Genomic DNA, 18,086 nt, shown 5'->3' on the forward strand with positions numbered 1-18,086 from the left:
TTGGAATATACTAAGATGTCATCAATAAAGACCACTACAAACTTGTCTAGCTTAGGCATGAACACTGAATTCATCAGATACATGAAATGAGCTAGGACATTCGTCAAACCAAAAGACATTACCAGGTATTCATATAATCCATATCTGGTGGTAAATGTTGTTTTGGGAATATCTTCAGGCTTAATTTTGATTTGATGGTAACCTAACCTCAAATCAATCTTAGAGAAAACCTTGGCTCTAGCCAGTTGATCAAAAAGTAAATCTATCTGAGGTAAGGGATATTTATTTTTTAATTGTCACTTCATTCAATGGATGGTAGTCAACACATAATCTCAGGGTCTCATCTTTCTTTTTCACAAAAATTGCAGGACATCCCTAAGGTGATGAACTAGGTTGGATAAACCCTTTATCAATCAACTCTTGCAACTGAGTCTTCAACTCAGCTAACTCTTTAGGAGGCATCCTATAAGCTCTCCTAGAGATCGGAGCTGTTCTAGGTTTTAGATCTATGTTAAACTAGACATCCCTATCAGGTGGTAGACTGGGTAAATCTTTAGGAAAAACCTCTAAAAATTCACAAACTACAGGGATATCTCTAATCTCCTTGACAGAAGTTGCACAAACTTTTTCCACTGATCTCTTTAAGATTGGAAGTTGGATAAGAAGCTGAGAATTACTATCTGGCAAACTCACCCATATTGTCCTATTCAAAGTATCTACAACAGCTTTATGCTGATACATCCAATTCATTCCCAAGATCACATCTATATCCTGATCTTTTAGAATAATCATGGTGGTGGGAAAAATGTGCCCTCCCAGGTTTATAGGTACCTGGTACACCATTTTCTTAGTACATAGACGTCCCCCAGGCGACTGTATATAAAAATTCTCCTTTATTTCCCCAATTGGAATTTCATGCTTTATGACAAAGGTTCTATTGATGAATGTATGAGATGCACCAGAATCAAAAAGCATAACTGCAGGATGATCGGCGACAGGGAACATACCTAGCATCATGGGTTCCCCTTCTAGAATCTCCCTAGCTTGAATATAGAAAACTCGCCCTGTCTTCTTTTCATTTTTGCCCTTCTAAGCATTTTGGTTATTGTTCTTGTCCTGAGCTTGACCCTATTGTTGATTTCCAGGAGCCTTCTAAAAATTTGGATTATACTGCTTAGGATACGGACATTCCCTCGAGAAATGACCTAACTTCCCATAATTAAAACATGGGTAATTGTGGCCTTGTGGTGTTGGGGCACGAACACCAAGAACATTTGACTGTTGGGAGTTTGGATAAGTCACGGTAGGATGGACATTTGGTTGTTGACCAGCTTGGAACTGTGGCGGACGATAAGGAGGATGGTAGTGATTTACTGGATGATAGATTATCTTCTGTCTCTTTTGATTGCCACTAAAAGACCTAGATCTCCCACTCTTTTTCTTTTTAATCTCCTTATGTTGCTGATATTTCTCCTCTGATGCAATGGCAATGTTAACTACCTCATGATACATGACATTGGTGCAGGTAGTCATCATGGTCTGAAGTTTGGTATTAAGGCCACGCATGAACCACTTCTTCTTCTTGGCATCTGTGTTAACATGCTCAGGTGCGTACTGTGAAAGGTGATTGAACTTGCCCACATACTGCATGACTGATTGATCACCTTGCTTTAAAGCAAGAAACTCATCAAGCTTCATGGCCATAACTCCCTCTAGAATATAATGGGCATGAAAAGCAGTGCGGAACTTGGCCCAAGTTAACTGAACACCTGCTGGTTGCATAGCCACAAGGTTCACCCACCAAGCGCCTGCTGCACCTCTAAGCTATTGGGCAGCAAAAATAGGCTTCTAAAACTCAATGCATGGAATGAGGTCAAACTTCTACTCCATGGTACGAAGCCAATCATCAGCTTCAAGTGGCTCCTTAGCCTTGGTAAATACTAGTGGTCGTGTATCTGTGAAGTCAACATATGTAGCTTCTTGCCTTTGATAATTATGACCATGGTTCCCTTGCATCATATTCTGATTACTTTGAGCTAACTCCTGAAGCAACCGAGCATTATCTATGGTCACATTGACCAGTGCTACGATAGCATTAGCCAAATTTGGTGGAACTGGTGGTGGATCAGGAATACCATCCTTATCTTGTGAAGAACCAGGAATAGTCAAACCCTGAGTACGACGCATCTGTTCATGACAAACCAAACTTTATTCACAAACATTTTATTAAACTATTAAAAGAGCTTGCTACAATTACATTACACATGGCTCACTTATTTATACACAAGTCTACACTTAAGCAAGACTACCCAACTAGACTAGAACTCACTATTTTACAACTCTACTCTTCTCCTTGATCACCTCAAACCTTGTGATCGGTATCCATTCCAGAAACATTTCCACCTTCATTATCACTTTCATTGACCATCACTACTTCTTCTGGATCTTCTTCTTCCTCTTCATCATCATCTGCTATGATGACACCTCGGTCCATTGCATCTACCTGAGGCTCATGATTTGGATTCAGGAGATTATTTAGCCTATGGACTTCTTCATGTAGATTGGTATAATATTCTTGTAAGTCTTCTACATCGAACTCTAACTCATGAGCTCAGGCTCTAGCTACATCTTCTCTATGCCAAGCTTCATTTCTTCCTTCCACCATACGAACTAACATACGCTCATAGTTCTTATGAGCGGTGGTGCGACGCCTCAATTGATCCTGTAACTTGCCCACCTAGATGGCATCCAAGGTCCTATCTCTAGTAGCCTATGCTAATTCTGCTAAAAGCCTCTGTAGCTTAGCCTAGGGATCAGGCCTAAAGCTGCTACTGCTAGCACCATCACTTCTAGGGGCAAGCTGGTGACAAGGAACTCCTTTGGGTCCAACTGACTTACGAGGCGTTACCTTGGTATGAGCCATACTGTAGAAAGCAAGATTTCAAAATAGTAAGACGATCTGATAAAAGTCTAAAGAGCAGCAAGGATAGATTACACTACTCCACCCAGACTAAGAGGGAAAGTAAGTAACAAGTGGATTAATTATGATGCATGAATTGTCCGTACGAAACTTAAACATCAAAGCTCCTATGGTACATAAACAATAGTTCTTGTTATATAGGGCATAATAAGATTACTACTCCACCATACAAAGCCTTTTTAATCAAATAAGGAATGGCGAGAATGAATTAAGATAAGTCGGAAGCAATTTGGACCAAGTTAACATGTTAAATTTATTTGTTCTAAATCATTTTGAAGTTTTGTAAAATAATACTACAAAAACCTTTGTAATGGTCGCTCTGATACCATTCTGTGGCAGAACCTCCTAAATTATAGGGCCCACATGCACCTATCACTGTCCAATGACCTCTAACGACTATGCATATGTACCCGGTTACTTAAGAAGACTGTCGGGTGTCCTCGGAGAACCCTGAATCATCCACATTTTTCTGAGTAGGATCCATTATAGAGTCATTGCAGTATTACAACAGTTTATTCATTAATATACATCAGAGTAAAATAGCGGAAGTCTTACAATAACTCAGTTACAAAATAGTTGTTTCACAAACTAAGTACGATTATTATTACAAACCATAGTAGTGGAGTGGCATTAGTATCATATACATAACACACAATGAAAGTGCCCTGCCCAAGGGCCACACATTTACTTATCATCTTCGATTTGAACAACCATCATGCAGTACGGTCCAAGACAGACCTATGCATGAGGCTCACCTGCAACAAGGGTCAACGAACCCTGAGTACAAAAGTACTCAACAAGACTTAACCGAAATAACAATAGATAAGAATCAGGAATGTCGGCTCAGGGATTCAAGGTAAGGCTTTAGCAATAAACAAGGCTCTTTTGCGTAAAAGCTCTTTAAAAAGATTCTTTCTTTTAACATTTGATCCTTATCAAAACTACATATGAATCTGCCATGATCCATATTGAGATCATGAACTTCATATCAAACCCTTTCTCAAATCTACCTCAAGTTTCATTTATTAACTACGATGATGAATAGTGAGTTGAGTCTCCATAACCGAGGAGCAACGACGATTCAAACCGATTATAACCCAGCTAGGGATTCCCAACCACACAAAATATGTAGGTCCCCGACCTACATATACCAACCTACCCTCAGATCCTCTAAAACAAGAATGGGTCCGCACCACCCGAGAATACAGTACTCCACCAATCTAGCCCATTACCACGTGGGTACATGCTACTCTCGCCATCTCTCCACTCCCAGTGCGCAAGTAGCCATTCTCGTAATAGAATAGCCAAGTTAAGGCTTACTAGAGTATGTGATCAGTACTACAAAGTCTCACCTCATGCAATTCAACAACAGACGTGTCTTAATCGACACAGGTAGAAAGAACCCGCTCACAAGACCTCCATGTCTTGCAGCTCCCATACACCGAGTCCACCTGGTCTAGATTTATTACTCCACATGCTCATATCTCATGATAACATAAATAACTAGTCATATCCAAGAAACCATTTATATCTCGTAGGTGACCGATAATCACTCGACTTTTATTGTTCTAAGCATGGCTAAGCATTCACGGATTAAAACGGGTAACAAGGTTGATATGGAAAAACAAGGTTGGTAATGCACCAATTAGGTTTTTACTTGACTCTTAATCACTTAATGCAGTACTAAAAAGCAAAAGCGATATAAATTTGTAAAATACAAGGTAGGTTTAAATGCATCCGGGGCTTGCCTTAATTGACGGAAATGTCAGGTTCCGGAGATGTTTCACAGATATCAAACCCGACCTCAACAGGTGGATTAACTTCCGCAACAACTTGGTTAACTACCACATTCTCACTTTCGTTCACTACACGTAGTAACAATGCCATGTTTAATATGATGCGCGATATAAAACATGATGCTTGACGATGGATGCAAAAGTTAATAACTGGAATACAACTTTCCTTCGTGGTACAGTTGCAAACCAACAACTAACTAAACATTTTCATAAACTCAAACACTTACTTTACATACCAAGAATTATTTTGTACTAATGACCCAAGGTCATCACTCAATCCAAAATTCAAACAAAACCTAAGTCATTGATGTTTACTATTTGTTTTTATGAATTAAATAATTAATTAATAATTATGAAATAAATAAACTTTCTCCAAATGATCTCACAATTTTTGTGAAGACTCATCATATGATAACTAAGTGGCAAAACAATTTTCATAATTTTTGGATAATTATATAAGCCTAGAAAAATCATGGAAACCCATTTATTAATTAATTTAAGAAATTTTTATCATATTCAAAATGTACTGAAAAATAACATTTAATATTTTTCCTAAATATTTTACATCTCAGAGAGGTCACACAAAAATTTTCATAATTTTTGGAGCTCTAATTAATTCTATACAAAAATAACAAATCACAGCACTATTCATTCAATTCTGCAAAATAGAAAAATCCATTTTCAAACCCATGGCCACTGACATCGGGTCCCACATGTCAGCACTGTTCTCCCGCGCTGACCATGGTGGCGAAACTCGCTGACCGGCGATTTCTCGCCGACGGTGAGGTCTCCGGCGACGACAAAGGTACTACCATGTTCCCCACATCACAGCGCGTCGATTGGTGGCACTAGCTAGACCAATTATGGCTTGGTCCGAGCACAACACCGGCCATGGCAGCCACGATGGTGTGGCTATGGCACACCGGTGAAGGGAGGCCGATAGCGGTTAAACACAAGGCTTGGGAAGAATTAGGAGCTCACCCCAAACACGCTCGAGCTAAAAGATGGACCGGAGGAGCAGTGGAGTAGCTTGTCGTCGATCACAACAAACACGGCGGCGTAGGCTGTCGTCGATGGCGGTGTTCCGATGTCTATAGTGGAGGAATATATCAATTAAATGGCCATAGAGCACCAGCGCAGCATGGTAAAGATGAAACCAAGCATGAGAGATCGAGAAAGCTACCGGAGCTTGCTGGCCACGGTGACGCAAGCTCGACGGCGATGCTACCGGCCGCGAGGAAGAAAGACAGTGCGTAGCGTTTCCCGATGGAGTCAGGCTTCAAGGACTGGTTGGCTAGGTTCGCAAAGAGCAGGTAGAGCTGTGACATGCTTTGCCGAGACTAGAAAGGCGCTACGGCGACGGTGCGAGCTCGACGGAGTTGGACGGTGGCGATAGGAAAAGCAGAGGAAGGAGAAAGAGCGACAATGATGGCATCCTGGCCTTTATAACACAGTCAAGGCACATGGAGACAACGTGCAGCAGCTTCTCCATGCCAGCGTAGAGCCAAAGATGGCCACGGGCATGACTGGAACGCTGAGGAAATTCACCGACGGTGAGGTGTCGCCTGTGGTTACTGTTCACCATATTTACCGAATTGTCACTCGTCTAATTTCCCAAATTACTCCCAAATTTGTATGGTACCTAAAAAATCTACAAAAATAAAAGTTGTTTCAAATTCAAAGTTCTACAACTTTGCTTTGATAACTATACCCAAATTATGTCTACATTCTAAAATGCAAGTTTAAAATCAAAAGGGGACACTTTAAGAACATATCGCCTTTTCAAATTACTTCAAATTTTATATAACAACTTTGAAAACTCTAAAAACCAACTTTGTACAAAATGACAAGCTCTACATTTTTCATTTTAGGCTCAACCCCAAAATGTGCTTAGATTTTGAATTAGGTTTTCTAGAGTAAAATTAAATGCTGGAAATTAGGGTTTTTGGAAATCCAAATCAACACAAATGTTCTGAACTTGATTCAATCCATACAAGTCAATACATATCATCATAAAATAAACTTGTTTTAGTGAATGCATATCAAAATTTTCACTAACACAAAAATGATGTGCATTGCATATGATGACATGGCATATTTTAGTATTTAAAACACCCGAGGTGTTATAGGTTGTAATGAATTTGCTTGCAGGTACGCTAACCATGAATGCGTAGATTGAATGTAGCTGATGACTAGCTATATATCGAGAGAGTATATGTTATTCCACTGACATAGAACATGATTGCCACCTTAGGCTAGCAATTTCATGAGGACGAATAGGACGAGCATGCATCATGATTATGATTGTGCATAAATATGCTTCCCTCACTTTGTTCTAATACCAAGTAATTTGTGATGAATGTGATGTTACTATCTTCCCTGTGTGAAGCTAGGCAAAATGCCTTGTTCCATGCCGCTTGAATAGCTGTGCTTGAAGATAGTGTGTGATTAGTTTTACCTTGTATGTTGCTTCCAAAGGAAATAGATCGCAAGTTAGTAGTTAGCAAAAACTTCATCCCTTCAAAAACTAATTTGCTAAGTATAAGTAAAACTTGTTTTGAAGATATGTTCACCTACTTAGTAAAAAGGAAATAAAAGATAATAGTACCTTATCACCATGTTTTGCATGATATGTGTAGTGATGTTGCTATAGGTGACTGCTTGTTATGTGCGAGCTTTGTGCTTAGTAATAGTCGCTTAAGCAATTGGATTGAGTGTTTTGAAATGCTCTCTTAAGACCATGATGTAGGGGTGGATGCTCGTTATCGAGGTAGTGCCATAGCTGTCACCCTTTTGTCCTCGGTAAGCATACGAATGTTGAAGAGCGCTATCCTAGAACAGCGTCTAAGTTTTGATAATCTCATGGTTGTTGTCTCCAATAAAGTTCTCTCTTAGGAGCCTAAGCCTATACACGTGGTTGATAGCCCTTGAACATTGCGCTATGAAGACCTATATCCATGCCTTTGCCTAACCTTAAGCCCAAGCTTAGTTCCCTTGAATGCTTGCTTGTGTTGTGGTTGTTTCGCTCCTGTGTGGGAGGACCCTGCTAAAAAATCCTTGTTGGACCTCATTGCTCCTTCTCCTATAGATAATCTGGTGCAACGCTAATTGCTATCTACCCTATCTTTGGAACCTTTTCCTCGTAGATCATGTCATTACTTTATCAACTGAATCCCTAGTCGGTGCATTGGCTCTGTCCCTGGAATCTCATTTATTTTGCCTCCAACCCTTTCAAGTCTCTGGATGTTTATTAGTCTTGATCTCATATCGCTGCTCGGCAAGACCAAATCTCATGTTAATCTTTGCCTGGTAATCACCTTGGTGGACACAAGGCGTATATGGAAATAACGCAGGAGTCCCCTGCTCAGTTGTCTTCAGCAACTAAGCTATGTTCTCTTGCATTGTGTTTTGATCTTTAGATCGCCTCCTTGTTGACTCCTAACCTTGTGACTACCTTTGTTTGCTATCCCTCCTTCTCATGATGCTTGCTCCTATGCAACCAAATTTGTACCACATGAAAATTCTTGTCGGTTGTATGTTCAGTAATGGTGCCACGATTAGCGATCTACGGTGCCACGATGAAACTGAGAGCCTCCTATGGGTGCACACACAAGGCTGTGCTGCTCGACATGTGCTGGTATCGAGGTTTCTATACATGATCCATTGTAGAACTATACCGATGTGTTATTTTCACATAAGCTCTTGGTTATCTCTCCTTATCTTGTCAGAAGATCTGTACGTCGAACCAGATATAATAGGATTTCCTTCTAGAGTCGTCCAAAGGGTAACCTTTGAAGAACAAGTCACTGACATAAACATTAATAGACTACAAGATGTGTTAAACAAGTGACTCTACTTGACTATCCCTGTAATGACGTCGGTCATCTAGTGAGCAACTTATGTCATCCCTATTGGATCAAAAGGGCACACAACACTTAAAGTTGGAAAAGTTATCAGTTGGATGATAAATGGACCAAGATATTATGTCCTATAATAGGTCACCTAGTGCTCATGAGCTTCCTATCCAAGTTCTAAATCTTTAGGTGCATAAGGATCATGCAGACAAAAAAACCGACCTTCTTCGGTGTGACCTCTTTCTGTTGACTTCAATGGTGACCATCTGTTTATGCTTCGACCATAATTATTTTTGTTAAGAGTGAAGATTTGGAACCTTTTTGGGGTTGAGAGATAACCAATTAGTTACCAGTAGGAAGGTTAATCTCTAGCTAGGTAACGACTCTTTGGTAACCATGAAGGCCAGATCTCATAGAACAATGTTAAGCAAAGAAACAACAAAGCCGGTCATCGATGCTAGTACTGCTTTCTTCTCCAAGCCCTATGTTGTCAAGTCAATTCCATCTTGGACAATCACACAGATAGTGCATGATGCTGTATTAGCTAAGTAAAGAGCTAGAGACAGCACATCCCTAGTTTTGGTCAGCATCGTTATGTATATGGTGCTATCAAAGGATTGTTCAAGATTCTATTGGATGAAGCACAAAAGGATAATCAAAGATGTTCCCTTATCTTTGTAGGACTACCACTCCACGTGAAGTATGCATTGTGCCCTACAACACAACCCACAAGTCTGGTGCTTGTGTATCATCGAGCTGGTGTCTAAATCAACGGTTGAGGTTGTTTCCTAAGAGGTATATAAGGAAAACCCTAGCCTCCATCCTCAATGAGAAAGCTACCACAGTTATAAAGAGAATTAAAGAGTGCATAACACACTCCACAACGCGTGAAGCCAAGAAAAAGAAGAACAGGAAATTTGTCGAGATTTTCATGGCACTAAACCATTTATCTTTAAGCCGGTGATTAGAAGCTCAAACATGGTTGGGTTGCCACAACACTTGACAATTTCATTTCTCCCTTAAGGTACTTCGATGACTTAAGTTGGTTTGAGGATTGGTTGAGTAAAGCATCGGATTTAAGAGATGTTTTGATAGTTCGGTCACAAAAAATTTAGAACAAAGCAATTTTGGTAGATGATTTGTTTGGATAGTCAAATGGTGTCTGTTTGAGATGAATTTTGGTCAGTCATTAAAGGACTCTTGAATCTAAATGTCTACCAAAATTTGTGTACAATGGAGCAGTAGTTTGCAGGATATGAACTGATTACCGAGAGGTATAGAATCTATGATTTCTCTGCTGACTACTTGCATCCCTCATATTAGTAGGTTGTGTTTATAGCTTAGGTCATGTTGGCAATGTGATGATTGTTAATACTTTAGGTGCACTAGAGAAGACTCCTAGCACCCCTTTGTGCCTTGCTTTTGCCCTCTCATATCAACATTGCTTGAGCTGTCAAAGTGTTCTACAAGTCAATTTGTGGCTTTGCGAGTCAAAAACAATTTGAAAAGTGTTCACAGATTTCAGATTTTGCTTATGGGTTGTGGATTAACATTAGAAAGGAAGCCTCAGTGTCAAAAGTAGTCCCACAAAGCTAGTTTTGCTACTGTGCAAGTCAATCCAATTTACTGTGCAACAACACCATGAAGGAAAATTGTACTCGATCTTGGTAGTGTACTATTTCTTCGGATTGTGAATAACTACAACCTTTGTTGTCCTTTGGACCTTGCTAACATGCTTCTTCAACAAGGATTTCCAAGGTAGACATGTCCTTGGTACATTCTATGTGTTTTTACTCACAAGGTTGCATCAGATTCAACCTAGATAACTATTGCCGCTTAGATACAAGGATTCCCCCAAATAATGATCATCGAAAACATTGAGTCAATAGAGTCAGCTATCGCATTCCCTAGTCACTCAATGGAATCAGATAATATAGTATTATCATTAGAGAAAGAGAACAACACACATGGAACATTATGTAGTTTTCCATCAGTTGGCATCTGAGTGATTGAATGGTTACGACCGGCATAGATATTGTCTGTTGGTTACTTGGTTTCTCACATCCTCGGAGGATGTTTACCCCATCTATGATCTCTCCCTTATGAAGGTTGTACTCAAGCTACTTTGGTAGAGGACTGCTTTTCAAACTTTGTGAACGAACATGGAACCATTGTAATGAGTAGATTTCAGAAGCTTGCAGTCTAGTACAAAGTTCACATGGTCCATGCTATATTCATTAGGGAAATAGAGATTGTGGGTAATTGGTTTATGCTCCGTAGTACTCTCTATATCTTGAGAAAGAAGTATTGTGCTGTCTTGGATTTCCTCCCAAAGTAACAATACTTCATGAAAGCCAACGAAGGAAATTCTTCAGACAAAACTTACTACGAAGGGCAAGTATCAGAAAGTGTCTTGACCAAATTAGCCTCTCTGATACTCCAAAGTTAAGTAGCCTAAGGCTATCACTAATGTTGGAAAATGGATGACATGTTTCTCTTCCCTTAAAAGTCTTTTGCACCGAAATTTAGGGCAAGATTCTCGTAAGGGGGGAGGGCTATAACACCCTAGGTGTTAGGCTTGCATAATTGCACTTGCATTGCATGAGCATAAGCATCAAGCATTCATATATGAGCTTTCACATATGAAACATGCAATTGAAACATGTGAAACATGACTTGTTGTTTTATGTTTTCGAAATGCTAATTGGATTGAGTGTTTTGAAATGCTCGCTTAAGACCATGATGTAGGGGTGGATGCTTGTTATTTAGGTAGTGCCATAGCTATCACCCTTTTGTCCTCAGTAAGCATATGAATGTTGAAGAGCGCTATCCTAGAACAACATCTAAGTTTTGATAATCTCATGGTTGTTGTCTCCATTTAAGTTCTCTCTTAGGAGCCTGAGCCTGTACACATGGTTGATAGCCTTTGAACATTACGCTATGAAGACCTATATCCATGCCTTTGCTTGACCTTAAGCCCAAGCTTAGTTACCTTGAAAGTTTGCTTGTGTCGTGGTTGTCTCGCTCCTGTGTGGGAGGACCCTGCTCAAAAATCCTTGTTGGACCTCATTGCTCCTCCTATAGATAATCTGGTGCAATGCTAATCGCTATGTCAACAAAATATCATCGGCAGTCCTTCGAGGGGTATCCCACGAAGGTAGATTGATCGACAGAGATGCATGTAATCGAGAACAAGAAGGCAACCGAGACACAAGAGTTAGACAGGTTCGGGCTGTCAACGTGACATAATACCCTACTCCTATGGTTTATTGGATTGTATTGGCTATCGTATGATATTACGTGTGTTTAGAGGGGGGTCCCTGCCCACCTTATATAGTCTAGAGGTAGGGTTATATGTCGGTTAGATCTAGGAGATAACCAGAAAGTAATAATAGATTACAGGAATCATGGGATCATATGTATCCTAATAGATCTTGTAGTATCTTCAGGATATCTTCTCGGTGTCTTGTGGGATGCGCCGAGCAGCGCTGTGCTTTGCAAGGCTTTGTCTTGTGGGCTAGGCCACCCCTAGGGTTGTAGTCCATGTGGTCTGCCATGGGTATCTAGGGTCGTACCCCCACAACTAGTCCCCAAGCGCCTTGTATCTGTTGTGTAACGCTATCTTGAGCTTGTCTGAGCAGGTGCGAACAAAGCTGAGCAATCAGACTGATGGTCTGACCACCGCGATGAGTTGCCGAGCAGTTGTGAACCGTCATCGAGCAGTTGTGAACCATCGGCGAGCAGTGTGAACCATCACCGAGTAGTGTGAACCATTGCTGAGTAGTATATACCAAGTAAGGCTTGCCATAAGGATGTAAGGAGTTCAAGTTCAAAATAAAAAATTTCCTCATAGTGGACCAAGTGTGCCCACTTAGAGTCCAACCACGAGAAAGGGAGATAGTCTTCTTCAACTTCAAGAGGCGCGAAGTCTTCTAGATTAAAGCAAACACACTCACCACAAGGTGAAGTGTGCCCACTTAGTCCCCGAGCCTAACAGTAGGTGACGCAATCATGTGGTGCCAGGGTCCAAAGTAGAAGAAAAGTAGAAGACTAGTCGAGCAGGCAGCCAGTCCCCGGGCGTAGCCCCGAAATGAGAAAAGCACATTCATCGTAAGGTGAAGTGTGCCCACTTAGTCCTAGAGCCTAATAGTAGGTGACGTAGTCACGTGGTGCCAGGGTCAGAAACAACAGTGAATACAAGAAAGTCCCTAGTGTGGTGAGGAACCAAGTCGTATTGATGACGCAATCCTCGAGCCATAAGTGGAAATCTTAGAGAAAACAAATTGTGGAGAAAAAACTAGAGTAATAGTTGTATAGTAGGAGTTACTGAGCCTTAAAGAATTGTAGAGAAGTCGGCAAATATTCGGTGAGCAGTAACAAATTGCGGTAAAAAATGGGTGATATGGGCTATAGTTGCGCGAAAGCCCAAGTAATGGTCCACCATGCCATTTTGGAGAATTTAGAGAGGCACAAATCATGGAGCGATTTCCCAAAAAACCCTTGAATGTGAAAAGTGGGGAGAATGTTTTATAACTGTGTTGCCGCACTCTACGCTCCCACCTTTGCCACTTTGCCACTTCGTCTTCCTCCTCAGCCCTAGCGCTTCCTAATTCACATCCACACGCACTTCCGTCGCCAGTGCTAATCTAAATCTGAGAGATGGTGCCGAAGAAGGTGTAAGGAAAATGGACCCTAGGCCCATTTACTTTAGATTTTGGTGTTTGATGACCAACACAACCAAGTTGGACTAATGAATTTGCAAGTAATTGTTTTGTAGTTCAATAGGGTGCAAGACATGACTTGGATGAAGGCGACGTGATGATCCGATGATCAACACTATAAGCAAGACACTAGGAGCACAAGAGAAGACCCAAGATATCAAGCAAAGTGCAAGCACGAAGATAGGAACCAAGCCATACGCAAGAACGCAAAGAAACGAGCTCATAGAGGTGACCGAACGCTGGACCGGACGCTGGCGGAAAGTGATCGGACGCTCTGATCAAGAGGCTCAGCAACAATAGGCGCCAGCAGCAGCGACCGAACACTATGTACTAAAAAAGATTGGATGCACCGATGGTACTATTAATCATCACTAGCAACATATTCAGTACTAACCTGATGCTGGCGGCAAATAGACCGAACGTAGAACTGCAGTGTCCGATCAAGTACAGAAAGGTTCTAGAGTGACGAAATTGCGACCGAACACGTTCAGTGGCATGTGATCGGACGCTGGCAACGTCCGATCAGTTGATCGTGGCTCTAATGGTTGGGACGATAGGACACGTTCGGTCAGGACATGATCAGCGTCCGGTCAGTAGCAGAAAAGTAGGATTTCGTCCCTAACGGCTACTTTCTCAGTGGGGCTTATAAATAGAACCCCAACCGGCCATTTTAAGAAAGTGGAGCTGAGGAAACATATCTAGGGTGTTGATACATCATTTTAGTGATCTCCACTCACATAGTGCTTAGTGATTCATTAGGTGATTAGCATAGGTGCTTTGCGAAGTGCTTAGGTTGATTAGACTACCGCTTATGCGCTTGCTCTAGGTTTAGGCCTAGTGTTTAGTGAGGTTTGCGTACCTCTTACCACTCGGTGCTTGCGCACACCATTGTGTACATCAGAGGGGCTTGTAGTCTTGCGAGATCATACCAACCATGTTTGTGGTGTGGCCGCCACCGTGTACCGAAGGGAATAAGGTTGGCAATGTTTTGGTCGAAAGCTTGATAGTGAAGACGGCGGGTAGCATCTGGGAGAGGCTTGCTAGAAGGCACATCGGAGACCCACTTGCATGTGGGGAAGGCCCGAGGCTATCCATGGAGTTACCCGACTGGGAGCTTGGCCCTTGTGAGGGATTCCTTGCCAGGGGCTCCAACAAGGACTAGGGGGAAGCTTGCACGCTTCTCGATACCTCGGTAAAAATACCAGAGTCATCAATGGGAGTTTGCATATCTCTACCTTGCTCTTAACTTCCGCATTTACATTGTTTACATTACTTCTTTTATGGTAGAGATAGCAACACACTAGCAAAACCATAGTTGCACATTTAGATAGTTTATCTTTTGCATAGGTTTTGCTAAGGGTAGAAAAGGAGGCCATAGTTTAGAGTTAGAATTTTAAGTTGCCTAATTCACCCCCCTCTTAGGCGTCATGGTCCCCTTCAAGTGGTATCAGAGCTGATTGGCTCAATTTGGACCTTTGGCTTAACCGCTATTGAGCCGACGCTATTTAGAGTGGTTGTGATGGATACCTCTAGGCCTCCGCACTTTGATGGCACTAACTTCCCTTACTATAAAGCTAGAATGGCTTGTCATCTTAAGGTGGTTGATTTGGGTGTTTGGAGAGTCACTTGTGACCGGATGAAACCCTTTAAGAATCCCAATAAACCCACAAAGAGTGAAGAAAAGGAAATGCATTTCAATGCTAGAGCTAAAAATTACTTGTTTGAATCATTTAGCATGGATATGTTTAACCAAGTGTTCACTTTAAATATGGCACATGAAATTTGGTTAAAACTTCAAGAGCTCCATGACGGTACATCTAATGTCCGTGAGCAAAAACATTGTCTAGCTAAACAAAATTATGATTCCTTTACAATGAATGATGATGAGCTTGTTCGTGATATGTATTCTCGTTTGAATCTAATTATCAATGAGCTCCATTCAATAGGATTAACAAAGCTAGATGATGCGGACATTGTGAGGAAGATCATCTCCATGCCACCATAAAAGAAATATACAAGCATCATCACCATCCTTCACAACAAGGAAGACTTGAGCACCATGACCCTGGCCATAGTCATTGGCAAGATAGTGGCATTTGAAATGTCACGTAAGATGGGTCAAGATGAAGCCTCTTCATCAAGCAAAGGCAAAGCTCTCGCATGTAGTGAGAAAAAGAAGATGAAGGGCAAGCAAGTTGAGACAAGCTCAAGTTCAAGCTCCTCAAGTGAAGATGAAGAAGAAGATGAGGACAATGATGATGATGATGATGAAGATTCAAGTGATGATGATCAATCTTCCTCCTCCACCTCCAACCTTGATGAAGAATCAATCAAACTCATCGACAAGGTAGAGAAGATGATACAAAGGCTCAATGTCAAGGGTGTGCCCATCCAAATTTAAGATATCATTTTCACCAATCAAAGAAATGAGCAAAGAAAGAGAGGATGCTATGTATACACTGAGTTGGGACACTTTGTGGAAGTTTGTACAAACAAGCCCATACCCAAGACAAAGAAAAAGGCGTGCAAGAACCAAGCCCTCACATCAATAAGGTCATGGGATGATTCTTCAAGTGAAGAAGACCATCACAAGAGGTGAGGGCGCAAGCACTCATCATCTAGATCTTCTTGTGTGTGCCTTGTGGCATGAGGTAACGAAAGCTTATCCTCTAGTGAGAGTGATAGTGATGATGAAATGCCTCCTTATGATGAAATTGTGCAACAAAATCTTAATTAAGCTAAAGTTTGCACTAGTCAACAAAAGAAGCTCAAAAAATTAAAAGAAAAGCTAGATAGTTCACAAGAATCATATAAAACTTTGCATGAACAATATGAGACATTTGCTAATCTCAATATTGAACTATCTACTAAAATTGAGCAACTTGAGGCTAGGGCAACAACAAATAGTTGCACAATCAATGATGAGCAACTTGTAAAGAAAAATGAAAAATTAAAAGAAAAGTTAGCTAGCTCACAAGATGCTTATAAAAGTTTGCTTGCTAAAATGGAAACCATGTGCAAACATTGTGATGAGCTAACTAATAAAGTTGCTAATCTTGAAGCCATTGGTACAAACCCCACCAAGGCATCTAAAAAGAAAAGTTATATCCTTGACAAACCAAAAAAGGATGCCTCTACTTCTTGCAATGATTTATGTTTAGACTCACCCTTGTGCAACCAAGTTTGTGTTGAGAAAGTTGTTGTAGGTAAATGCACACAAGAGGTTGCAAAGGAGAATGAGCAACTCAAGCAAGAAGTGGCTCGCCTCACCAAGGACTTGGCTCAAGTGAAAGGCAAGAAGGAGCAAGCCCAACTTCATCAAGATAACACTGTCAAGGGAGTGAAGAAGCTTGATGAAGGACAAACCATGGTTTGCTACTTGTGCCACAAGGAAGGTCACAAGTCCTATGAGTGCAAGGTGAAGAATGGGGGAGGAGCAAAGAAGAAAGAGAAAAAGCAAACAAGCAAGCTCTCCAACACCTACACCAACAAGGTGGACAAAAAAGGCCTCCACACCTTATCTCTTGAAGAAGAAGAATAATGACAAGGTGGTGGCCATCAAGGTGAACAAGCAAGCCAACAATGGGGTCAAACGCTTTTGGGTGCCAAAGGAAATCATTTCCAACATGAAGAGCACCAAGAAGGTTTGGATCCTAAAAGGGAAGTGAGAAGTCCGTTGGACTTCAGGGAATCTAGAGATTTGGCAAAGTATGGGTGCATTTAATGGGGTGCATCATGATGAACAAGATCATTGCCAAGTGTGTTAGTGAATACTATGGACCCAAATTCCCCTTCCCATGTTTGGTAACTAGATTCAATTTTTTCAAGTGGTACTAGATTTCATTTCCTACAAATGTTATCTTTAAGCATCTAGTTACATTTCATGCCTAGGTTTGCATTTTCATGCTTATATCTTTTGTCATGTATACACTAGGTATATCTTATGGTAGGCTTGCTCGGTTTCATTCTAATCCCTTGGAGCAATCCTACATGGTTTAAAATTGTTTAGGAGCACGGCACATAGCTTGTCTTTCGATTATTCATCTAATATGTGCCAAAGTCCAAATTGTAGATAATTTCTCCCAAATATCGCCTTCGAAAATGACTCTCACATTCATGTGATGTCATCTTTCAAGTGGTATTTTTTATTCTAAAATCAATGTGCATGTTTCTTACAAGTATTCCATACTTGTGTGCACAAATTTAGGGGGAGGTTACTCTATAAGTTGGATGCTTTGAGACTAATAGCTTTTAAAGCTTATCATGTGTGTAGTAGTCTCATTGCAAGGAAAATGGAGTCCCTGGAGTTAAGCATCATACTTCAAATATCCACCACCTATTTCAAGTGGTAGAAATCAAATTGGTTTCACATGTGGTATTTCTAAACCGATATCATCATGTTGATTTTATTTTGATATTTATATGCTTTCTCCATGCATTCTGTAGATTAAATTCCCTTGAGCAATAATTTGCCAATTATGCATATGCTTTACTTTCTACCATATGTATGCATATATTTAGGGGAGCTTAATCTATATAATGTGAGAGTCAAATTTTGTGACCTATTCCACTCTACACACAAAGGATCACAAAGTTTGACCCTCCCTTGTGCTACTAATGTCTTCCTTTTTGGTGTTTGATTCCAAATGGGGAGAATTTAGAGGACCAAAAGCAAGCATTAATTTGTAGGACCAAAAGCTAGATCATAATAATTTACAAGTGGTAATGGTCCGAG

This window comes from Miscanthus floridulus, chromosome 7 (assembly GCF_019320115.1).
Source record: "Miscanthus floridulus cultivar M001 chromosome 7, ASM1932011v1, whole genome shotgun sequence".
Taxonomy (NCBI): domain Eukaryota; kingdom Viridiplantae; phylum Streptophyta; class Magnoliopsida; order Poales; family Poaceae; genus Miscanthus; species Miscanthus floridulus.